At 53.9% G+C, this 26230-nt stretch overlaps 1 protein-coding gene across 1 annotated transcript in view; it reads left to right on the forward strand.

Annotated features, from left to right (window-relative positions):
• LOC146866970 (uncharacterized) overlaps positions 1-17394 on the forward strand; it is a 62891-nt gene extending 45497 nt beyond the window's left edge. Inside the window, exon 7 of the mRNA XM_085603295.1 lies at positions 17300-17394. The gene's annotated coding sequence lies outside the window, so the exon portion shown is untranslated. The remainder of the gene's footprint in view (positions 1-17299) is intronic.
• The last annotated feature ends 8836 nt before the right edge of the window (positions 17395-26230 follow it).

Below are 26230 nucleotides of genomic sequence, written 5' to 3' on the forward strand. Positions count from 1 at the left end.
TGCACATAGAACCGTTGGGGTCCAAGATAGGGGACATAACTGACCAGAAAAATCCATATTTCCACAACGGACAGAGGGAGGAGGCTGACAGAGGGAGGGAGAAAGGGAGACGGACAGAGGGAGGAGGCTGACAGAGGGAGGAGGCTGACAGAGGGAGGGAGAAAGGGAGACAGAGGGAGACCAAATCACCCTTGGGTGGTGTGGCCATGTCCGCTCGTCAGCAGGTGGACTGTGTGCATGTAGACAAGGTTTGGCAGTGCGTGAACCCCCCCTTCAACCTTTGATAAACACTGGGCCATGTGTCAATCTGTGCACGAGTACATCCGTGCTGCAGGCACAAACAGAACCTTACACCCAGTATACCCACCCACTGTGTTTGTCAGAACCCTGTCACAAATAGTTAAGGTACCTACCTGCATTCTCAAATAGCATGGAAAAAACAACATTTGGCCACGTACAGTGCAACACGTAAGGCGGCTCTGCATGGCTTGCTACGCCCGCGCATGTTAGACCTGGCACCTTGGCGTGAGTTTCCCTTCCACTTTTTGATGGTGTGCCTCGATTGTTTTGCTGGTGTTGTCCGCTCAGGGCACTGCGCCACGGCTAATCCGTGCCGCAGTGCAAGTGCTCCCTAAGTAAAGTGTACCTGTAATTGATGTCCATGATTGGTTTATTGGATTCACTGTCAGTCCCCAGTAAAGTGCACCAGGGGTGCCAGGGCTCGTGAATGCCAATGCTGCTGGTGGGCTTGCAGCGCTGGTTGCGCCACCCACTGAAGCGGCCTTGTAAAATGTGTCTAGGGTCTGCCACCGCAGACCCTGTGCGCGGTCCGGGACCGTCGCGCTGACTGCGCAAGTGCCCCCACTTGCCAGTCCCTAAACCTTCCCTTACCCACATATTAGCCACCCCTCTGGTAGGCCCAAGGGCAGGGTGCATTGTAGGCATAAGGTAAGACATGCCCTGGTGTGTGTGGCATGTCTTAGTAGTGAATTACAGCCCTTTCCGTTCTTCACTATTGAAGGCTACCTGCTCTCCATAGGCCAGGATGGGCTGCTGGGATCACGCCAACGCGGTGACCCCAGTGGACTCAGAGAGCATGGTAGAGTGTCAAGTTTGGTATGCCTGAACTCAGAATAATAAAATACTTCTTGTAGTCAAGTTTATTTTAATATCCTGGGTTTGTAGATACTACTTTTAGAAAGTTAGTATTTACTGACCTGACCATCTCCGTCCGCCTCTGCTGTGTGTGTGTGTGTGTGTGTGTTCTGCCTAGCGACAGTAAGGAGCAGGGTGGGGGGATCCCCAGAGACAGGTTGGCTGCCAGGTGGTGGGTAGAGAGATTACACCAGGATGGGTGGGAGGAGTACACCTTGACTCTTGAATAGACCTGTGCTCTGCCACCACAAAGCCGGCGCCGCCCCCTGTGGGGCGGCTGATGTCTCTGCCCTGCTGCTGAAAGGAAAGAGCAGAGTCACCATAACAAAGTACTCCAGAACTGGACTGAGCCAGGCCTAGGCCCCCTGGCGCTAAAGAACAAAAGAATCGCGGTATAAAAGTAGGAGCCTGGCTCCTAAGAAACCAGAATCCTGTTTTACCACAAAGAACCTCTGCCCGACTAGAAGGAGAAGAAGACACTGGAGGAGCTGGCCTGCTGCTTGCCTTGCTGAGAAAGGAGAGGAAGAGACTTACTGAAAAGACTTTGCTACTTTGTGCTTGAACATTCTCCAAGGGCTTGATCTGAGCTTGCCCCCTGAACTGAACCCCAGGACCAGTGGGTTCTCTGTGCTTTTGCTCGTCCTCCAATTCGAGCCGTGTGTGCATCCCGCTGGAAAGAGACTGCGCCCCTCATCGCCCCTCCTAGGGCCGTGACACTCAGAAGCTTGCCTGCCTCAAACCCGTGAGAGCCCCGCTCCATCCAGAGCCGCTCTCTGTCCCCGGGCCAGGCCGCCTGCATCCCTGTCACCGCCTGCTACTGGAGCGCGCTGACCGCGCTATCACCCCTCCCGCCGGAAGCCGTCCGACGACTGTGATCTACGCCGGGTCATCCAGCTGCACTGACCGTGCCCTGCGACCCCGCTTCGCTATCCCCGGACATCTCAGGCCGCGCCGCCCCCGCTGTGGAGACCCTCCGGCACCGCCGTGCTAAAGGGTCGCTGGCCGCGCCTGCCTACTTGCCCACACCTGCTGATTGAGGACCCAAGAACACTTCCGAAGCTGAGAGTCGCACCGACCTGTGCCGACTCTCCACATCACGAAAGAAGTTCCAGTATCGGGCTCGGGGCCCGCAACGCCTTATTTCCCCGTTCGCAGGAGCCGATCGCTGTGAGTACTGGAACCACAAGTAACACTTGCAAGAGACTACAAAGTCTCCATTTGAAGCTAAGAACAAAGAACATTTGCCTGCTTTACAACCTGGTGGCATAGCGAAAACGTTATTGGTCTTGTGATAAGTCTGCTGAGATATATATCCTTGTTTTTACATAAAGAAGCGTATTTTTATATATATCCAAGTCTGGTGTCCGTTTCTGGGGGGATTGATGTATTTACTGTGTGTGTGATTGTAAGTGCTTAACCAACAACGCCTGAGGAATCGCCTTGGCTGCTCACGCCACGCACCTAGAGGGTGAGCAAGGGTCATTCGCGAGGGGTTATCCTGCGCCCTGACGTGGAGGAGAGGGTTCCTGCTTGACACAAGGGCAACCTTGCGCCAACCAGAGATCCCCGACTCTAACATTGTTGGCAGCGGTTGGGATTCCGGATTTGCACTTGTAATTTACATACAGTGAATTATTAATCACCAGATAGTGAGAGCAGACCAAGTAACGCAGCCACAGGTTTTCATTTTTGGAACTTTGTTGAGACATCTGCCATTACTGCAACCATGCCTGGCTCACACTCCGCTGGAAGAGCACTCTCTGTGATTTCTGGAATAGATGAGGTGGATTGGGAGAGACTGGAAGGCTACACGATAGAGCAATTGAAAGGCTACAGTGTAAAATTCCGAGTCCCCCATGCTGGATTCAAAAGGAGAACCCAGTACGCCAAGGCACTGAGAGCCTGGAAGGAGTCACGAGACCCACGGAATGCGGGGGACATCGTTCCGCCCGACAACCTTGAGGAGCCCAGCAGAGTCCGGTCGCCAGAGGAGCTGGCAGACAGGGCAGCAGACAGGGCGCATGCAATGGAGATGGCAAAGTTGGCAGGACAAATGGAAATGGAAAAGCAGAAGTTGGCCCTGGAGGCACAACAACGCCAAATGGATCATGATATCAGATTGAAGGAGTTGGAGCTGAAGGCGAAAAGTTTGGACACCGCTCCTTCTGGTGGCAGCACTCCACCGGTGCAGGTAGAGTCCAAGGTGTACATCCCCAAAGATGTAGTAAAGGAGTATTTTAGAAAGGATGACATAGGGCAGTGGTTTAGAGCCTACGAGGTGGCCATGTCCTCACACCGGGTCCCTGAGAAAGACTGGGGAGCGGGGTTGTGGGGAAGGTTCCTTGCTGAAGGGCGTGACACGCTGTTAGATTTACCCTTAGATCTCCAAGCCTCATACCCCCATATGAAGGAAGCTTTAATGAACAGGTATGGGTTAACTCCGGAGCTATATAGACAGCGGTTCAGGGAGACTAAGAAGATCCCTGAGAGTACATATGTGGAGTATGTAACCTTTTTCTGCAGAGCACTGGATGGTTGGGTGAAGGGTAGCAAAGTGAATGATTATCAAGGGCTGCTTGATTTAATTGCATGGGAGCACTTGTCCAGTCAATGTTTTCCTGAGCTACGCCAGCACCTGATTGATAGCAAGCTGTCCAACCCGAGGAAACTTGCTGAGGAGGCGGACCGCTGGCTCAGCACCAGGGTCCACAAGGGTCAAGTGGGAGACTCCGCCAAAGGTGGGCAGGGTCCCCAGCAGAAGAGTGGGGGGGACAGGGGTAAACAGAAAGGGTTCCAAAAAGGCCCCCAAAGTAATCCCCAAGGGAACCAGCAGAAGGGTTCTCAGCCACCCCCACCCCCGCAGCAGAACGGGGCCCCGACAGGTAGACCTGTTCCAAAGGGGCCCTTCAATTGTTATAGGTGTGGTGACCCGGGTCACATTGCCTCTGATCCTAAGTGTCGCCTGTTTGGTAAGACCGCACCCACTGGTGCTCCACCCCGGCAAGTAGCTAGTGTTAACTTTGGGGAGGAGGTAGCAGTCCAGGAGGGTGGGGGTCCCGGGCAGATGACCCTAGTCTCGCTAGGAGACAGTGAGATGGTCCCCGAAACTTACTTGCCCTCTAACACTAAGAAATATGGGCAAGTAGTGACCATCAATGGAAAGAAGGTTGAGGCTCTTAGAGATACAGGAGCCAGCGTGACCTCGGTGAGGCAACACCTGGTGTCTCAAGAGCAGATTGTACCCAATGCCTACTGTAGGGTTGTCAATGCTGACAACATAGAGAGTCGTTGTCCAATGGCTCAAGTTCCCTTTGAGTGGGGGGAGGTCTCTGGTACTCTACAAGTCGCTGTGAGAACTGACATGCCTGTAGACTGTCTGCTAGGAAACGACCTGGAGAGCTCCCCTTGGGAAAAGGTGGAGAAGACCACGCATCTGAGGATGGTGGGTCTACCCGACTGGGCGTGCGTGACCACCCGGTCCATGGCAGCCAGTAGGGGTGTTGAGAGGGTCCTGGAGCCTGAGGGAGAAGTCCAGGAACCGGCCTTAGGGAGAAGGCGCAGGAGGCGCGGGAAGCCGGCCCCCGAAGTTCCCACGGCCCAGGAGGAAGCAGACCCGGAGGGGGATGCTCTGGAGCCTACCGGGGAACAGATTGCCGAACTGGGAGACCTGCCTGAGCTGACCCATTGGCAGCAAGAAGGAGGTCCCTCCAGGGAGGAATTCTGCAGGGAGCAGAAAGAATGCCCTTCTCTCGTGGGTATGCGGCAACAGGCTGCAGACCAGGCCAATGGTGTTCAGGCCAAAACACACTACGTGTACTGGGAGAGTGACCTCCTGTATTCCGAGCCTAAGGCTGCTGAACCTGGGTCAGCCCGTGTGCTGGTGGTACCCCAGAAGTTCAGAACCTTCCTACTGGGGCTGGCTCACGATGTGCCTTTAGCAGGACATTTGGGGATGGACAAGACCTATGACAGGCTTGTCACCCACTTTTACTGGCCCCAAATGCATAAGAATTCAGATTCCTACTGCAGAACCTGTCAGACTTGCCAGGCAAGTGGTAAGAGCGGAGGGAAGCATAAGGCTCCTCTGCAACCTTTCCCTGTGGTCGGTACGCCATTCCAACGAGTGGGTATTGATATTGTGGGGCCTCTGGACCCCAAGACAGCCCTGGGCAACAGGTTCATCCTGGTCTTGGTGGACCATGCCACCCGGTACCCTGAAGCCATCCCTCTGAGGACAGTGACGGCCCCCGTGGTGGGACGGGCACTGATGGGAATTTTCTCCCGAGTGGGATTCCCTCTAGAGGTGGTGAGCGACAGGGGGACCAATTTCATATCCACATATATGAAATCCCTGTGGAAGGAGTGTGGGGTAACTTACAAGTTCACCACTCCTTACCACCCCCAAGGAAATGGGTTGGTTGAGAGATTCAACCGAACCCTCAAAGGCATGATCATGGGCCTGGACGGTCCAATGAGGCGTAAGTGGGACGTCCTCTTGCCATGCCTGCTCTTCGCTTACCGAGAGGTGCCACAGAAGTCTCTAGGGTTCAGCCCCTTTGAGCTTCTGTATGGTCACCCGGTAAGAGGACCTCTGAGTTTGGTAAAGGAAGGCTGGGAGCAATCTCCCAGGAAACCTCCCCAGAATGTATATAGTTACATGCTGGCCTTCCGAAACCAGACTAGGCGTTTCAGGCAACTTGCTGAGGCAAATCTGGAAGCCAGCCAGGAGGAGATGAAGCGGTGGTACGACCGGAATGCCACTCTGGTAGAGCTTCAACCTGGACAAAAGGTGTGGGTCTTGGCCCCGGTGGAGCCTTGTGCACTTCAGGATAAGTGGACAGGTCCATTTGAGGTTGTGGAGCGCAAAAGTCCTATCACCTACTTGGTGGACATGCAGACTCCCAGGAACCCTTTGAGGGTCCTACATGTTAACCGCCTTAAGCCCCACTTAGAGAGGACCGAAGTGGGCATGCTGCTGGCCACTGATGATGGAATGGAAGAGGAGACCGAGCCTCTTCCTGACCTCTTAGTGGCCTCTGAGAAAGATGGGTCAGTGGATGGAGTTAACCTCTCACCCACCCTGACGCCCGAACAACAGGAAGATTGCCGCCACTTGCTGGGACAGTTTTCCGACCGATTCTCCCTGGTTCCTGGTGTCACAGATTGGTGCGTCCATGATGTGGACACAGGAGACAGCTTACCTGTAAAGCACAAGGCTTACAGGGTAACTGACAGGGTCAGAGCTTGCATTAAGGAGGAGGTCTCCAAAATGCTTGCGCTAGGGGTGGTTGAGTCCTCCAGCAGTCCTTGGTCCAGCCCCGTGGTCTTGGTCCCAAAGGCTGCTGCGCCGGGAGCCACACCTGAACTCCGGTTCTGTGTGGACTACAGAGGACTCAATTCAGTAACGAAGACTGACGCGCACCCCATCCCCAGAGCTGATGAGCTCATTGATCGGCTGGGGGCTGCCCGGTTCCTCAGCACGTTTGATTTAACGTCTGGGTACTGGCAGATCGCCTTGACCGATGGGGCCAAAGAGAGGTCCGCATTCTCTACACCAGATGGGCACTTCCAGTTCCGAGTCATGCCATTTGGGATGAAGAATGCCCCTGCCACCTTTCAGAGGTTGGTCAACCAGGTAATGGTTGGGCTGGATGCGTTCAGTGCCGCCTACCTGGATGACATCGCAGTGTTCAGTGCCACCTGGCCCGAACACCTGCGCCACCTCTGGGAAGTGTTGATGGCTCTGCGCCGAGCAGGCCTCACGATCAAGGCAAGCAAGTGCCAGATCGGGCAGGGTTCCGTGGTGTACTTGGGACACCAAGTGGGGAGTGGCAAGGTGGCACCCTTGCAACCCAAAATTGAGACCATCCTGGCTTGGGAACCCCCCAAGACGCAGACCGCAGTGAGGGCCTTCCTGGGGCTCACTGGGTACTACAGGAGGTTTGTCAAGGGCTATGGAACGATCGTTGCCCCCTTGACGGAGCTGACTTCTAAGAAGCAGCCCAGGAACGTGATTTGGACTGACACCTGTCAGAAAGCTTTCGACACCCTGAAGACTGCCATGTGCACGGCGCCCGTGCTCTTGGCCCCTGACTTCTCCAAGGAATTCCTAGTGCAGACAGACGCTTCAGAGCATGGTGTAGGGGCTGTTCTCTCACAGATGACTGAGGAGGGCTGGGACCAACCCGTAGCCTTCATCAGTAGGAGGTTACTTCCACGGGAAAGTAGGTGGAGTGCAATTGAGCGAGAAGCATTTGCTGTGGTCTGGGCGCTGAAGAAGCTAAGACCCTACTTGTTTGGGTCTCACTTCCGGGTTCAGACGGACCACAGGCCCCTCAGATGGTTGATGCAAATGAGGGGTGAAAACCCGAAGCTGTTGAGGTGGTCCATCTCCCTACAGGGTATGGACTTTACGGTGGAACACCGTCCTGGTACAGATCACGCCAACGCTGACGGTCTGTCCAGGTATTTCCGCCTTAGTGACGAGGAACCCCCTGGGCAAGGGTAGTTCTCCCCACATTTCAGCTGGAGGGGACACGTGTTAGACCTGGCACCTTGGCGTGAGTTTCCCTTCCACTTTTTGATGGTGTGCCTCGATTGTTTTGCTGGTGTTGTCCGCTCAGGGCACTGCGCCACGGCTAATCCGTGCCGCAGTGCAAGTGCTCCCTAAGTAAAGTGTACCTGTAATTGATGTCCATGATTGGTTTATTGGATTCACTGTCAGTCCCCAGTAAAGTGCACCAGGGGTGCCAGGGCTCGTGAATGCCAATGCTGCTGGTGGGCTTGCAGCGCTGGTTGCGCCACCCACTGAAGCGGCCTTGTAAAATGTGTCTAGGGTCTGCCACCGCAGACCCTGTGCGCGGTCCGGGACCGTCGCGCTGACTGCGCAAGTGCCCCCACTTGCCAGTCCCTAAACCTTCCCTTACCCACATATTAGCCACCCCTCTGGTAGGCCCAAGGGCAGGGTGCATTGTAGGCATAAGGTAAGACATGCCCTGGTGTGTGTGGCATGTCTTAGTAGTGAATTACAGCCCTTTCCGTTCTTCACTATTGAAGGCTACCTGCTCTCCATAGGCCAGGATGGGCTGCTGGGATCACGCCAACGCGGTGACCCCAGTGGACTCAGAGAGCATGGTAGAGTGTCAAGTTTGGTATGCCTGAACTCAGAATAATAAAATACTTCTTGTAGTCAAGTTTATTTTAATATCCTGGGTTTGTAGATACTACTTTTAGAAAGTTAGTATTTACTGACCTGACCATCTCCGTCTGCCTCTGCTGTGTGTGTGTGTGTGTGTGTGTTCTGCCTAGCGACAGTAAGGAGCAGGGTGGGGGGATCCCCAGAGACAGGTTGGCTGCCAGGTGGTGGGTAGAGAGATTACACCAGGATGGGTGGGAGGAGTACACCTTGACTCTTGAATAGACCTGTGCTCTGCCACCACAAAGCCGGCTGATGTCTCTGCCCTGCTGCTGAAAGGAAAGAGCAGAGTCACCATAACAAAGTACTCCAGAACTGGACTGAGCCAGGCCTAGGCCCCCTGGCGCTAAAGAACAAAAGAATCGCGGTATAAAAGTAGGAGCCTGGCTCCTAAGAAACCAGAATCCTGTTTTACCACAATGAACCTCTGCCCGACTAGAAGGAGAAGAAGACACTGGAGGAGCTGGCCTGCTGCTTGCCTTGCTGAGAAAGGAGAGGAAGAGACTTACTGAAAAGACTTTGCTACTTTGTGCTTGAACATTCTCCAAGGGCTTGATCTGAGCTTGCCCCCTGAACTGAACCCCAGGACCAGTGGGTTCTCTGTGCTTTTGCTCGTCCTCCAATTCGAGCCGTGTGTGCATCCCGCTGGAAAGAGACTGCGCCCCTCATCGCCCCTCCTAGGGCCGTGACACTCAGAAGCTTGCCTGCCTCAAACCCGTGAGAGCCCCGCTCCATCCAGAGCCGCTCTCTGTCCCCGGGCCAGGCCGCCTGCATCCCTGTCACCGCCTGCTACTGGAGCGCGCTGACCGCGCTATCACCCCTCCCGCCGGAAGCCGTCCGACGACTGTGATCTACGCCGGGTCATCCAGCTGCACTGACCGTGCCCTGCGACCCCGCTTCGCTATCCCCGGACATCTCAGGCCGCGCCGCCCCCGCTGTGGAGACCCTCCGGCACCGCCGTGCTAAAGGGTCGCTGGCCGCGCCTGCCTACTTGCCCACACCTGCTGATTGAGGACCCAAGAACACTTCCGAAGCTGAGAGTCGCACCGACCTGTGCCGACTCTCCACATCACGAAAGAAGTTCCAGTATCGGGCTCGGGGCCCGCAACGCCTTATTTCCCCGTTCGCAGGAGCCGATCGCTGTGAGTACTGGAACCACAAGTAACACTTGCAAGAGACTACAAAGTCTCCATTTGAAGCTAAGAACAAAGAACATTTGCCTGCTTTACAACCTGGTGGCATAGCGAAAACGTTATTGGTCTTGTGATAAGTCTGCTGAGATATATATCCTTGTTTTTACATAAAGAAGCGTATTTTTATATATATCCAAGTCTGGTGTCCGTTTCTGGGGGGATTGATGTATTTACTGTGTGTGTGATTGTAAGTGCTTAACCAACAACGCCTGAGGAATCGCCTTGGCTGCTCACGCCACGCACCTAGAGGGTGAGCAAGGGTCATTCGCGAGGGGTTATCCTGCGCCCTGACGTGGAGGAGAGGGTTCCTGCTTGACACAAGGGCAACCTTGCGCCAACCAGAGATCCCCGACTCTAACATTGTTGGCAGCGGTTGGGATTCCGGATTTGCACTTGTAATTTACATACAGTGAATTATTAATCACCAGATAGTGAGAGCAGACCAAGTAACGCAGCCACAGGTTTTCATTTTTGGAACTTTGTTGAGACATCTGCCATTACTGCAACCATGCCTGGCTCACACTCCGCTGGAAGAGCACTCTCTGTGATTTCTGGAATAGATGAGGTGGATTGGGAGAGACTGGAAGGCTACACGATAGAGCAATTGAAAGGCTACAGTGTAAAATTCCGAGTCCCCCATGCTGGATTCAAAAGGAGAACCCAGTACGCCAAGGCACTGAGAGCCTGGAAGGAGTCACGAGACCCACGGAATGCGGGGGACATCGTTCCGCCCGACAACCTTGAGGAGCCCAGCAGAGTCCGGTCGCCAGAGGAGCTGGCAGACAGGGCAGCAGACAGGGCGCATGCAATGGAGATGGCAAAGTTGGCAGGACAAATGGAAATGGAAAAGCAGAAGTTGGCCCTGGAGGCACAACAACGCCAAATGGATCATGATATCAGATTGAAGGAGTTGGAGCTGAAGGCGAAAAGTTTGGACACCGCTCCTTCTGGTGGCAGCACTCCACCGGTGCAGGTAGAGTCCAAGGTGTACATCCCCAAAGATGTAGTAAAGGAGTATTTTAGAAAGGATGACATAGGGCAGTGGTTTAGAGCCTACGAGGTGGCCATGTCCTCACACCGGGTCCCTGAGAAAGACTGGGGAGCGGGGTTGTGGGGAAGGTTCCTTGCTGAAGGGCGTGACACGCTGTTAGATTTACCCTTAGATCTCCAAGCCTCATACCCCCATATGAAGGAAGCTTTAATGAACAGGTATGGGTTAACTCCGGAGCTATATAGACAGCGGTTCAGGGAGACTAAGAAGATCCCTGAGAGTACATATGTGGAGTATGTAACCTTTTTCTGCAGAGCACTGGATGGTTGGGTGAAGGGTAGCAAAGTGAATGATTATCAAGGGCTGCTTGATTTAATTGCATGGGAGCACTTGTCCAGTCAATGTTTTCCTGAGCTACGCCAGCACCTGATTGATAGCAAGCTGTCCAACCCGAGGAAACTTGCTGAGGAGGCGGACCGCTGGCTCAGCACCAGGGTCCACAAGGGTCAAGTGGGAGACTCCGCCAAAGGTGGGCAGGGTCCCCAGCAGAAGAGTGGGGGGGACAGGGGTAAACAGAAAGGGTTCCAAAAAGGCCCCCAAAGTAATCCCCAAGGGAACCAGCAGAAGGGTTCTCAGCCACCCCCACCCCCGCAGCAGAACGGGGCCCCGACAGGTAGACCTGTTCCAAAGGGGCCCTTCAATTGTTATAGGTGTGGTGACCCGGGTCACATTGCCTCTGATCCTAAGTGTCGCCTGTTTGGTAAGACCGCACCCACTGGTGCTCCACCCCGGCAAGTAGCTAGTGTTAACTTTGGGGAGGAGGTAGCAGTCCAGGAGGGTGGGGGTCCCGGGCAGATGACCCTAGTCTCGCTAGGAGACAGTGAGATGGTCCCCGAAACTTACTTGCCCTCTAACACTAAGAAATATGGGCAAGTAGTGACCATCAATGGAAAGAAGGTTGAGGCTCTTAGAGATACAGGAGCCAGCGTGACCTCGGTGAGGCAACACCTGATGTCTCAAGAGCAGATTGTACCCAATGCCTACTGTAGGGTTGTCAATGCTGACAACATAGAGAGTCGTTGTCCAATGGCTCAAGTTCCCTTTGAGTGGGGGGAGGTCTCTGGTACTCTACAAGTCGCTGTGAGAACTGACATGCCTGTAGACTGTCTGCTAGGAAACGACCTGGAGAGCTCCCCTTGGGAAAAGGTGGAGAAGACCACGCATCTGAGGATGGTGGGTCTACCCGACTGGGCGTGCGTGACCACCCGGTCCATGGCAGCCAGTAGGGGTGTTGAGAGGGTCCTGGAGCCTGAGGGAGAGGTCCAGGAACCGGCCTTAGGGAGAAGGCGCAGGAGGCGCGGGAAGCCGGCCCCCGAAGTTCCCACGGCCCAGGAGGAAGCAGACCCGGAGGGGGATGCTCTGGAGCCTACCGGGGAACAGATTGCCGAACTGGGAGACCTGCCTGAGCTGACCCATTGGCAGCAAGAAGGAGGTCCCTCCAGGGAGGAATTCTGCAGGGAGCAGAAAGAATGCCCTTCTCTCGTGGGTATGCGGCAACAGGCTGCAGACCAGGCCAATGGTGTTCAGGCCAAAACACACTACGTGTACTGGGAGAGTGACCTCCTGTATTCCGAGCCTAAGGCTGCTGAACCTGGGTCAGCCCGTGTGCTGGTGGTACCCCAGAAGTTCAGAACCTTCCTACTGGGGCTGGCTCACGATGTGCCTTTAGCAGGACATTTGGGGATGGACAAGACCTATGACAGGCTTGTCACCCACTTTTACTGGCCCCAAATGCATAAGAATTCAGATTCCTACTGCAGAACCTGTCAGACTTGCCAGGCAAGTGGTAAGAGCGGAGGGAAGCATAAGGCTCCTCTGCAACCTTTCCCTGTGGTCGGTACGCCATTCCAACGAGTGGGTATTGATATTGTGGGGCCTCTGGACCCCAAGACAGCCCTGGGCAACAGGTTCATCCTGGTCTTGGTGGACCATGCCACCCGGTACCCTGAAGCCATCCCTCTGAGGACAGTGACGGCCCCCGTGGTGGGACGGGCACTGATGGGAATTTTCTCCCGAGTGGGATTCCCTCTAGAGGTGGTGAGCGACAGGGGGACCAATTTCATATCCACATATATGAAATCCCTGTGGAAGGAGTGTGGGGTAACTTACAAGTTCACCACTCCTTACCACCCCCAAGGAAATGGGTTGGTTGAGAGATTCAACCGAACCCTCAAAGGCATGATCATGGGCCTGGACGGTCCAATGAGGCGTAAGTGGGACGTCCTCTTGCCATGCCTGCTCTTCGCTTACCGAGAGGTGCCACAGAAGTCTCTAGGGTTCAGCCCCTTTGAGCTTCTGTATGGTCACCCGGTAAGAGGACCTCTGAGTTTGGTAAAGGAAGGCTGGGAGCAATCTCCCAGGAAACCTCCCCAGAATGTATATAGTTACATGCTGGCCTTCCGAAACCAGACTAGGCGTTTCAGGCAACTTGCTGAGGCAAATCTGGAAGCCAGCCAGGAGGAGATGAAGCGGTGGTACGACCGGAATGCCACTCTGGTAGAGCTTCAACCTGGACAAAAGGTGTGGGTCTTGGCCCCGGTGGAGCCTTGTGCACTTCAGGATAAGTGGACAGGTCCATTTGAGGTTGTGGAGCGCAAAAGTCCTATCACCTACTTGGTGGACATGCAGACTCCCAGGAACCCTTTGAGGGTCCTACATGTTAACCGCCTTAAGCCCCACTTAGAGAGGACCGAAGTGGGCATGCTGCTGGCCACTGATGATGGAATGGAAGAGGAGACCGAGCCTCTTCCTGACCTCTTAGTGGCCTCTGAGAAAGATGGGTCAGTGGATGGAGTTAACCTCTCACCCACCCTGACGCCCGAACAACAGGAAGATTGCCGCCACTTGCTGGGACAGTTTTCCGACCGATTCTCCCTGGTTCCTGGTGTCACAGATTGGTGCGTCCATGATGTGGACACAGGAGACAGCTTACCTGTAAAGCACAAGGCTTACAGGGTAACTGACAGGGTCAGAGCTTGCATTAAGGAGGAGGTCTCCAAAATGCTTGCGCTAGGGGTGGTTGAGTCCTCCAGCAGTCCTTGGTCCAGCCCCGTGGTCTTGGTCCCAAAGGCTGCTGCGCCGGGAGCCACACCTGAACTCCGGTTCTGTGTGGACTACAGAGGACTCAATTCAGTAACGAAGACTGACGCGCACCCCATCCCCAGAGCTGATGAGCTCATTGATCGGCTGGGGGCTGCCCGGTTCCTCAGCACGTTTGATTTAACGTCTGGGTACTGGCAGATCGCCTTGACCGATGGGGCCAAAGAGAGGTCCGCATTCTCTACACCAGATGGGCACTTCCAGTTCCGAGTCATGCCATTTGGGATGAAGAATGCCCCTGCCACCTTTCAGAGGTTGGTCAACCAGGTAATGGTTGGGCTGGATGCGTTCAGTGCCGCCTACCTGGATGACATCGCAGTGTTCAGTGCCACCTGGCCCGAACACCTGCGCCACCTCTGGGAAGTGTTGATGGCTCTGCGCCGAGCAGGCCTCACGATCAAGGCAAGCAAGTGCCAGATCGGGCAGGGTTCCGTGGTGTACTTGGGACACCAAGTGGGGAGTGGCAAGGTGGCACCCTTGCAACCCAAAATTGAGACCATCCTGGCTTGGGAACCCCCCAAGACGCAGACCGCAGTGAGGGCCTTCCTGGGGCTCACTGGGTACTACAGGAGGTTTGTCAAGGGCTATGGAACGATCGTTGCCCCCTTGACGGAGCTGACTTCTAAGAAGCAGCCCAGGAACGTGATTTGGACTGACACCTGTCAGAAAGCTTTCGACACCCTGAAGACTGCCATGTGCACGGCGCCCGTGCTCTTGGCCCCTGACTTCTCCAAGGAATTCCTAGTGCAGACAGACGCTTCAGAGCATGGTGTAGGGGCTGTTCTCTCACAGATGACTGAGGAGGGCTGGGACCAACCCGTAGCCTTCATCAGTAGGAGGTTACTTCCACGGGAAAGTAGGTGGAGTGCAATTGAGCGAGAAGCATTTGCTGTGGTCTGGGCGCTGAAGAAGCTAAGACCCTACTTGTTTGGGTCTCACTTCCGGGTTCAGACGGACCACAGGCCCCTCAGATGGTTGATGCAAATGAGGGGTGAAAACCCGAAGCTGTTGAGGTGGTCCATCTCCCTACAGGGTATGGACTTTACGGTGGAACACCGTCCTGGTACAGATCACGCCAACGCTGACGGTCTGTCCAGGTATTTCCGCCTTAGTGACGAGGAACCCCCTGGGCAAGGGTAGTTCTCCCCACATTTCAGCTGGAGGGGACACGTGTTAGACCTGGCACCTTGGCGTGAGTTTCCCTTCCACTTTTTGATGGTGTGCCTCGATTGTTTTGCTGGTGTTGTCCGCTCAGGGCACTGCGCCACGGCTAATCCGTGCCGCAGTGCAAGTGCTCCCTAAGTAAAGTGTACCTGTAATTGATGTCCATGATTGGTTTATTGGATTCACTGTCAGTCCCCAGTAAAGTGCACCAGGGGTGCCAGGGCTCGTGAATGCCAATGCTGCTGGTGGGCTTGCAGCGCTGGTTGCGCCACCCACTGAAGCGGCCTTGTAAAATGTGTCTAGGGTCTGCCACCGCAGACCCTGTGCGCGGTCCGGGACCGTCGCGCTGACTGCGCAAGTGCCCCCACTTGCCAGTCCCTAAACCTTCCCTTACCCACATATTAGCCACCCCTCTGGTAGGCCCAAGGGCAGGGTGCATTGTAGGCATAAGGTAAGACATGCCCTGGTGTGTGTGGCATGTCTTAGTAGTGAATTACAGCCCTTTCCGTTCTTCACTATTGAAGGCTACCTGCTCTCCATAGGCCAGGATGGGCTGCTGGGATCACGCCAACGCGGTGACCCCAGTGGACTCAGAGAGCATGGTAGAGTGTCAAGTTTGGTATGCCTGAACTCAGAATAATAAAATACTTCTTGTAGTCAAGTTTATTTTAATATCCTGGGTTTGTAGATACTACTTTTAGAAAGTTAGTATTTACTGACCTGACCATCTCCGTCTGCCTCTGCTGTGTGTGTGTGTGTGTGTGTGTTCTGCCTAGCGACAGTAAGGAGCAGGGTGGGGGGATCCCCAGAGACAGGTTGGCTGCCAGGTGGTGGGTAGAGAGATTACACCAGGATGGGTGGGAGGAGTACACCTTGACTCTTGAATAGACCTGTGCTCTGCCACCACAAAGCCGGCTGATGTCTCTGCCCTGCTGCTGAAAGGAAAGAGCAGAGTCACCATAACAAAGTACTCCAGAACTGGACTGAGCCAGGCCTAGGCCCCCTGGCGCTAAAGAACAAAAGAATCGCGGTATAAAAGTAGGAGCCTGGCTCCTAAGAAACCAGAATCCTGTTTTACCACAAAGAACCTCTGCCCGACTAGAAGGAGAAGAAGACACTGGAGGAGCTGGCCTGCTGCTTGCCTTGCTGAGAAAGGAGAGGAAGAGACTTACTGAAAAGACTTTGCTACTTTGTGCTTGAACATTCTCCAAGGGCTTGATCTGAGCTTGCCCCCTGAACTGAACCCCAGGACCAGTGGGTTCTCTGTGCTTTTGCTCGTCCTCCAATTCGAGCCGTGTGTGCATCCCGCTGGAAAGAGACTGCGCCCCTCATCGCCCCTCCTAGGGCCGTGACACTCAGAAGCTTGCCTGCCTCAAACCCGTGAGAGCCCCGCTCCATCCAGAGCCGCTCTCTGTCCCCGGGCCAGGCCGCCTGCATCCCTGTCACCGCCTGCTACTGGAGCGCGCTGACCGCGCTATCACCCCTCCCGCCGGAAGCCGTCCGACGACTGTGATCTACGCCGGGTCATCCAGCTGCACTGACCGTGCCCTGCGACCCCGCTTCGCTATCCCCGGACATCTCAGGCCGCGCCGCCCCCGCTGTGGAGACCCTCCGGCACCGCCGTGCTAAAGGGTCGCTGGCCGCGCCTGCCTACTTGCCCACACCTGCTGATTGAGGACCCAAGAACACTTCCGAAGCTGAGAGTCGCACCGACCTGTGCCGACTCTCCACATCACGAAAGAAGTTCCAGTATCGGGCTCGGGGCCCGCAACGCCTTATTTCCCCGTTCGCAGGAGCCGATCGCTGTGAGTACTGGAACCACAAGTAACACTTGCAAGAGACTACAAAGTCTCCATTTGAAGCTAAGAACAAAGAACATTTGCCTGCTTTACAACCTGGTGGCATAGCGAAAACGTTATTGGTCTTGTGATAAGTCTGCTGAGATATATATCCTTGTTTTTACATAAAGAAGCGTATTTTTATATATATCCAAGTCTGGTGTCCGTTTCTGGGGGGATTGATGTATTTACTGTGTGTGTGATTGTAAGTGCTTAACCAACAACGCCTGAGGAATCGCCTTGGCTGCTCACGCCACGCACCTAGAGGGTGAGCAAGGGTCATTCGCGAGGGGTTATCCTGCGCCCTGACGTGGAGGAGAGGGTTCCTGCTTGACACAAGGGCAACCTTGCGCCAACCAGAGATCCCCGACTCTAACAGCTCACTACACTGCTGACTGCGTTCCCAAAAGATGCATCAACTAAGATTGTGTCACACATAGGTAAAGTGTCGAAAGCTGTGGCCAAGGGAAATACCCATGCACAAGTGCACTGTGAGAGGAATGCTAGCCAAATCCAACCACCCAAAGGAACTGTGCCAAATCAAAAATGAATGAAACATGGATGTCGCATGTAACACAATTAACACTGCCTCTCTCACACACAGGTCAACGTCGTTGATCTCCCCCCAACACTGGAGGGGAAGACTCACAGGACCAGGCTCTGCGTGAAGAGGACCCCACCGGCAGCGACGACTCTCACCACTCCGTGGATGACCCAGACCAACCTGGCCCCTCTGGTGTCCAACCACCTACAGCACCTGCGTCAGGTACAACTGTGCCAACCACCACCCCCATTCCTGCCACATCCCAGGAGACACCCAGGAGCCCTGCCCGCACACAACAACGCAGCCAGTCTGTCCAGGAGGGACAAGGTTCTCCGGGCACCCAGGAGGAGGCAGGTGACACCGCAAATGCCATCCCTCAGGGGTCCCGGAGACCCGATGTGCCCACAACGGCAGGCCAGGCGCAAGTGGGCAGGGGTGGTGGGAGTGGAGGACGGCGGAGGCGCGAACCTGCCCAGTTGGCTCAGGACCCGGCTATGTCACACGTCAGAAGCATCCTGGACGCATACCGGCGTGACTCCAGGGGCATCGACCAGGTAGTGGGGACCCTCAATGAGATGAAGACCATGCAGGTCGAGCATCATGCCAGGATGGAGGCAAGACTGGCAGAGCTCCTGGCGGTGCACAGGGACATGAGCCAATCACTCCGTCAGATCGCCCAAAGCCTGGCAAACCCTCCCTGTGCCACCAGGCGTAGAGCAGCACCAGAAACAGGGAGGGAGGAGGAGGAGGATTCATCTGACGGAGTGTCCCTGGCATCGTCAAGGCCTGCTTCTGAGGGTCCCCGCAGGAAGGTGGGTCGTCCACGAAAAAGACCGTGAGAGTCAGCGGAACATCACCATCTCCCAGGTCACCTGGCCTGGCACCTGGCCCTCTGGCCCAACAGCAGCACAGCAGCAAAGGACATTCTCTGCCACATGGCCTTGCTGGTCACTGTCTGACCAATGTTGACAAAGACTGTGGCACAGACTCTGATGACTTTCAATGGCAAGGACACCAACTCCCCCTGTGAACTTTGGATTCTACACTCCCGCCAAGCACCTCTTGTCACCCCCCCAAACACGTACCCCAGCACTAATAAAATTCATCACATTCACAAGATGATGCCGTCATTTTGCATTATTCCACTACATGTGTGTGTTGTAAAGTCAAACCATGCCTGATTTCAGAAGTAACTCCAAACATCCATACCCTGGGGTCTGGCACAGGATGGGTCACAATGTACCATCCAAGACAGACATGGAGCACCATACTCACCCGTGATGGGCCCAACCAGCTGAGGGGGTGCCCGCACAACTGTGCCTACAGACCTATTTAGAAGAGCAACAGTCATGCGCAGAGGTCAGGGATCATGTCGAGTGTCCTGGGGTGGGAGTCCCAAGTATGTGTAGACACGTGGCAGAACCATGTCCTGCATGCTTGAGTCAGGTGGATGTGGAGAATGGTGGGCCAGCCAAGGTTGGATGCATGGAGATGGCACAATTGGGTGTTGGATCACAGTGCCACAAGGTTGTGTTGTGGTTGTGGGCTGCATCCTGAGTGTGTGCGTGGATTGAGAAGGTCATCCTGCAGCTGGCAGTGATCCACTCCCCCATCTCTGTTTGACGTTGATGTGGCCTGGTCGCCGGATATAGTAGCAGAGCTGTGCAGATGCACCCTGGATGTGGACAAGTATCATGGGATTTCTAACGCACATGTCCGTAGAGTGCAGGGTAGGATTAGACACGGATGTCGTAGTTGACCTGGGGGATGGTCTCCCTCTTGCCTTGAGGTGGATGGAACTGGGGATCTTGTGCATAATGCAGAGTGTGCTGCCTCATGAGGCACAGATGCTGCTGATCAGCATAGCACATGTCAGCAAGCAATCCATGATGAACACCAGCTCGTTTGCGTGGACACTGGGTGCCCTTGCTGCAGGGCCTGCAGCAGCATGTGCCATGTCAAGGAAACAATGCCACAAGTAGCACACAAAGATAAGGATCTCAGGAAGGAACTATGCAAAAGGTGTATGTCAAGGAAGGAATGTCTGGTTCAACATGGCACACACACACAATGGATTCACATGCAGCACAGTGGCCGTCGTGGAGACTGACATGCCACAATACCTACACAGCCATGGACATCATGCACAATACAGTATCTAATCCCTGACAAACAGCTTGCATCTTGCTACTCTACACATAGACTCATATGCACCATCTCTGAGAACAATGCCAGACATGCCGCATGCACAGTGGCAACAGACCACCATTGACAGAGATGAGGCACCTTGGAGGCAGAGGGACACCTTTATTACTCATGTGTGTCGGAATGCTAATGCAACTCTGTCAACACATACACAGGTCATGTGGATGAACACGTGGGACCAACACTGGCACCCCCCTTACCACCACAGATGCTGGAAATCCATGGCACTGGCACACAAGTGACGGGTTACAGCTAAACACCCCCTGCTGCTCACGGAGAGGCTGCTATACACCATTGAGCCCCTAATGGGGAATTCACACACCATGTCAACCCGGTGTAACCCGTATGTTTCCGAGGGCAGTGTTACACACATTGATGGCTCCATCACAATCCACAATCCCATTACAGATGACTGTCACCTAGTCTGACCATCAATTCAGGTGAATTCTGCTCCATGTCATGTGCCCCATGGTGATTCTACATGTATGTAAAGTATCCAAACATGAACAGGGGCAGTGCACACACATTCAAAACAAATACCACTCCCAAAAAGCCGTGCTGCATCCCTTACCCAAAGGAGATTTTCGAACTTGTCTGTGCATGTAACGCTGATTCAGCACATGTTGTTGTGTTCATGAGGAATAGCAGGAGCACAACAATGCCACCAGCAGACAGCATGCGCAAGTACCTGTGGATGGGAGACACACCAGAAGTCAGCCAAAAGAAGCACATCCACATGCATGTGCATGTACTCGACACGTATTAGGTTGTCAACATGCTAGGTGACAATGATGACTCTGGAAAAACATTCTTCTATTGCACCATCACTCGAGTGACACATCCAAACACACCTCTGACTCACTTGGAAGACATGCAGATGAACACACACATTGCAAAACTTGCCCCACACAGCCCAATGCGTGCACACTCAGACACTGGAACTCACCACTAAGCAAAGAAGTCGCGTATGAACCGACTCCGCATGTCCTCTACCGCCTCCTCCTCCTCCACATCACTTGCCTCGTGACCAAGCCCTTCATCCTCCACGGGTGGATGGTCCTGCTCATCTGGATCCAGGATGAGTGGCACAGCTTTCTCCACTGCCATGTTGTGCAGCATGCAGCACACGAGGAATATCTTGCAGACCTTCACCGGTGCATATGGGAGTGCGCCACCGGTCTTGTGGAGGCAACGGAATCGGCTCTTCAGGAGGCCAAACGTCCTCTCTATCACTCGCCTGGTCCGCTCATGGGCGTTGTTGTAGCGGTGATCGGCAGCCGTGCTGGGGTTGCGGAGAGGCGTGATCAGCCATGGCATGTTGGGATAGCCAGCGTCCCCTACATGGAAACATCATGGACAAGAGTGGGTCAGGAGAAGCAGTAAGACAGGAAGATGACGTTAAATACAGGACTGCCAGAGTATACCCACCAACAATACATGCTCGTTCGTTGCGCAGCTGCAGTATCATTTCAGGCACCCTGCTACGCCTCATGATGTACGCATCGTGTGCTGATCCTGGAAAACGAGCACAGACATGTGAAATCACCATGTTGGCAAGACACACTGCAAGGGCATTAATGGAGTGGTAATGCTTGCGGTTACGGAAGGCTACCTCCTGTGCCTGTGGTGGTACCAAAGCCACATGTGTTCCATCTATGGACCCAATGACATGGGGCATCCCTCCCAGGGCATAGAACTCACGCTTGACAGCTGTCAACTGCTCAGGAGTTGGGAATTTAATGAACTCATCCAGGTGCTCCAACATGGCCTCTAAAAAATCATGCAGAACACGGCTGAACATGGTTTGGGACATGCCACCGACATGGGCAATGGTATGTTGAAAGGTACCTGTGGCCAAGAAATGTAGGGCTGCCATCACCTTCATCTTGGGTGTCAGTGCAGTAAGATACCTGTGTAGCGGTTGGAGGTGTGGTGCCAGCCGTATCGTCAGGTCCTCAATCAAGCGTTGGGGGAAGCGGTAGCGGCGTATACAGTCATTTTCCCGCATGTCAGCCAAGTCCGGAATTGGTCGAAGGAGAGGCGGAGCCCTGCAGTGAATTAGAAGGGACAACGAAGAGTGAGTACAGTACACCACCAATGTCAATGTACAGAGCACATGCTCAACAGGCAATACACATATGCTACATACAGAGTCAGGTCTGTGCAATATGCCCTGGACACGTATGCCAGGCATGTGACACTCCTACCAAGAGCCAGCTACAAACGTTGATTCTCAACCTCAATATGCCATGCCATGAAACTAGCTGTGGGCCAGTGTAAGTGAGCAGGCAGACGCATTACAGGAGTTACAGACATCCAAATATGTGCAGAAGAAGGATGTTTATTGTACAGACAGGTTGCGGAACACTAGAGGCACAGGTCACATGTCATAGAATAAGGACAGACCACACACCTTGCCATGAAGGTGTTACACATCGAGCCTCTTGTCTTGCCAAATGGGCCTCGTGGGTACAATAAAGTTAATTGAGAAGGCATGTTGTTTTTAGACGCTCCCTGCTCGAGGACTAGGAGGCGGAGTTTGCAGACGCTCCCTGCTTTAAATAATGGGCGTCGACCTGAAGCCAGTGCTTGGCTTTCAGTTTTTCCGAATCCTGTCTCCTTGCTGGTCAAGTGCTTCCCTGTTCCTGTTTCCCTGTGCTCCTGTTTGTTTGGTCGCTGTGGTTCCTTGGTAGGAGAAGTCAGGGTGTGTTCGCGTGGCTAGCGAGAGGATTGCTCCGCTGGCAACGCGTTCCTGGTGTTCCGTGTTATCGAGCGGTAAGCTTGCTTTCTCGTCGTTGCCTGGATTGGTTCCCTACTGTATTCCTCCTCCCCTATGGTGGTAACCCTCCCCTTCTCTTCCCGTAGTACTCGTGTTACGAAGGACAAGGTTGTTTGTTTCTGGTTTATTTCTCCCCCGACTCCCGGATAATAGTGGAGTATGTTTTAGCGCTCTGCTGAAGTTATTTGTGCCCGAAAAGCTGGAAGTGTATGGTTCAGCGTAAGGGCTGATGCAACGCGCGCTAGGCGCACTACAATTGTTTTGTCTTTGTGAAATAGTTGCGTGTTTACAAAGTGGAGAAACGCGCTGTACGTAGTGTGAAACACTCGTTTCTTCTTTACCTTTTGACAGTTCTTTAAGCCATTGAAAAGCACAGTGAGCGCCTTCACATCAGAGTCTGCATAGTAAGACCTTATTGTGAGAAATCCTTTGTTGAGAGTGCCTTTATTCTCTGTACCTTGTGTGCCTCGTTTGAGGGCGTTATTGTTTAGGGGACAAGTGTTTCTAGTGTTCTTCTTGACTCTTGAGAGCAGTCTATTCCCCAGTTTATCTTACCAGTACTTTTCTAGTCCTCGAAGAGGCTTAAGTGTCCTTCATTCAGTCAACCCCTTTTGGATGAATTTCTGTCCCTACAGCTGCTGAGTCATTCCTTCTACAGTTCTATGAGCTGTCCAGCTGGTAAGACAAGAACTAAGTACATACATACACTCTTGTACATCAGTGTGAGAATAGTGAACGGAGTAGGAAAGAAAGGTCAGTTTTAATGATACCTTGTTATCTTCTATTATAGGTCCCTCCTCCCTTCTCACCCTTGGATGGCAACCAGCTGGGGGATCTGAAACCTTTTGTTCCCCGTTTTGGGTCCCCACATCTCTCTTTATCTTTCTGCAGTTAGGGTGTGGCTAAATCATTCTGCTGTGAAGAGGTCTAGAGAGTGTGGGAACATTATCGTCGTTCCTGTGGATCAGAAAGCTCACATCCTACTGAGGTGGGTGTGTTCGGCAACAGAAGGATTACATGTCAAGACTGATCACACATACATTGAGAGTATGCAGATATGTCCTTGTTTTGGAACTCCGTGTGGATGCATACATACACACCTCACGTCGGATTACACATGTGTGCTTGTGTGCGTAACAGCGTGTCATGCCCATCTACACACAGACACATGTTGGTTGCAGCAACTGCAGATGCATTTGACCAAACACCTACAGCAAACCTATGGGAACACATGACACACACATGACATAGCTACAGCGTGCAACGTGGGCATTCACTTGTCAGGGGTAACATTCTGTGTACCTGGCATCAGGGGACATTTGCGGGTGTCGGTGACTGTGTCATGCCAGTGACGCATGGCCCACCAAGTCAGTACTACATGCACACATGTCAAAGGAGTGAAGGGGATGTGTGGCACATAGGGCACCATCACACGTGACATGTGTACACAGCTCATCATACTGTAATTCGCTTCACACCTCAGGAGTATGGTGCCACATCACAACCTGACCCACCTGTGCCCGACACATGTAGTACTGCACCGACAATGCCTTGATGTCCAGCCTTGGCCATGTGTGACAGCTCAATTAATTCCTGTGTGCCGCCTGTCACCACTGTCAGGTGTGAATCCCACGTACATACGCTCCGAGGGCGTGTGTGGGGTCCCTATCACTATGGTGGTGCTGGCGTATGCGTACGCCATAGTGATACGGACCGTACACGCGTGTGTAGGGTCCCTATCACTATGGTGGTGCTGGCGTATGCGTACGCCATAGTGATACGGACCGTACACGCGTGTGTACAGTCCCTATCACTATGGTGGTGCTGGCGTATGCGTACGCCATAGTGATATGGACCGTACACGTGTGTGTATGGTCCGAACTACTATGGCGTACATGTACGCGAGCACCCACATAGTGATAGGGACCGTACACACGCGTGTGTACGGTCCGGACTACTATGGCGTACACGTACGCGAGCACCCCCATAGTGATAGGGACCGACCCTACACACGCGTGTGTACGGTCCCTATCACTATGGGGGTGCTCGCGTACGTGTACGCCATAGTAGTCCGGACCATACACACGCGTGTGTACGGTCCCTATCACTATGGTGGTGCTGGCGTATGCGTACGCTATAGTGATACGGACCATACACGCGTGTGTACGGTCCGAACTACTATGGCGTACACATACGCGAGCACCCCCATAGTGATAGGGACCGTACACATGCGTGTGTACGGTCCGGACTACTATGGCGTACACGTACGCGAGCACCCCCGTAGTGCTAGGGACCGACCCTACACACGCGTGTGTAGGGTCCTTATCACTATGGGGTTGCTCGCGTACGTGTACGCCATAGTAGTCCGGACCGTACACACGCGTGTGTACGGTCCCTATCACTATGGTGGTGCTGGCGTATGCGTACGCCATAGTGATACGGACCGTACACGCGTGTGTACGGTCTGAACTACTATGGCGTACACGTACGTGAGCACCCCCATAGTGATAGGGACCGTACACACGCGTGTGTACGGTCCGGACTACTATGGCGTACACGTACGCGAGCACCCCCATAGTGATAGGGACCGACCCTGTACGGTCCCTATCACTATGGGGGTGCTCGCGAACGTGTACGCCATAGTAGTCCGGACCGTACACACGCGTGTGTACGGTCCCTATCACTATGGGGGTGCTCGCGTACGTGTATGCCATAGTAGTCCGGACCGTACACACGCGCATGTAGGGTCGGTCCCTATCACTATGGCGTATGCACACGCCAGCACCACCATAGTGATAGAGACCCTACACACGCGTGTACGGTCCGTATCACTATGGTGTACGCATTTGCCAGCACTCCCATAGTGATGGGGACCGTACACACGCGTGTACGGTCCGTTGCAATGCATTTGGGGTGCCCTAGGGCTGTGGAACGCACTGTACCTGTGTTGTGACATAGGATTGACATAGGGGACACATGAGGGACAAGTATAGGGGCCTAAATGCATGCTGGTTGTCATGGAGACCGAGTTTCAGGTTTGAATTTTGCATCATGTGGCCAGCAGAAGTCGGTTGGAGACAATATACTTTGTTGCAATGTGGTTGTTGACATTACATCATGCTCAATTTTAAGACCATGCAAAGCCTGTCACTGGGGTAGTTTTAAAATGATTGGACGACACGTAGAAAGCAAATGTGACTGAGCCAATCACTCTGTACTCCTGTAAATGAAACAGGCCAGCAAGGAAGATATAAGGCAGCCAGGTCCCTTGAGAGAGCACTTGCCTGCACATCCTTTCATTCCACAACACTGCTGCTGCTTGTGATTCCTCTGGCACCATGTCCAGGTCTGTGGAGAGGGCCCAGCCATTCACCATGGAGGAGAATATGGCGTTGGTGGATGTGATCCTCCCACAGTACACCATGCTGTATGGTCGACCAGGGAAGCAGGTGAGTGCAGACTCCACTAGCTTAAACTGTGCCCCTTTTTGTGACTGTGACTTCTGGCATTGTGTCCAGGTGTGACAGACATGCAGGGTTCTTCATAGTGGTTCCCAGGGGGGGGAAGGGCTCATGTCTCCCATGCAGAGCATGCTGTAGTTCCTGTGTGCACAACGCACTAGCATGGTGCTTACTGTGACGATCACTGCATGGTGCATGCCACTTTCGGACTGCCTAATCCTCCTGGAAATGTTGTTTCTACAGTCCTGATGTGAGTCTGTGCTCCCCCCAGGGTGACAGGTGCCAGGACTCACAGATGTGTGTCTGTTCAGTGTACCTGTGGTGAGAGTGTCCAAATGATGTGGTCGTCCCCTGGACATTGGTGTGTGTGTGTGAGTCCCCTGTCATGTGGGTGTGTGCATATGTGGAGTGTTGCACACCAGCTACATGTGGGATGGATACACCCTGCCCATCTGATGTGAGCAGGGAGCTGTGCTGGATGTCTGCCGTGCTGAGACAGCCCCACATCTGTGACACCCCCAGTCTAGTGGCACATGTGCAGAGTGA

The sequence above is a fragment of the Triturus cristatus genome, chromosome 1_2, assembly GCF_964204655.1.
Source record: "Triturus cristatus chromosome 1_2, aTriCri1.1, whole genome shotgun sequence".
NCBI classification, from domain to species: Eukaryota; Metazoa; Chordata; class Amphibia; order Caudata; family Salamandridae; genus Triturus; species Triturus cristatus.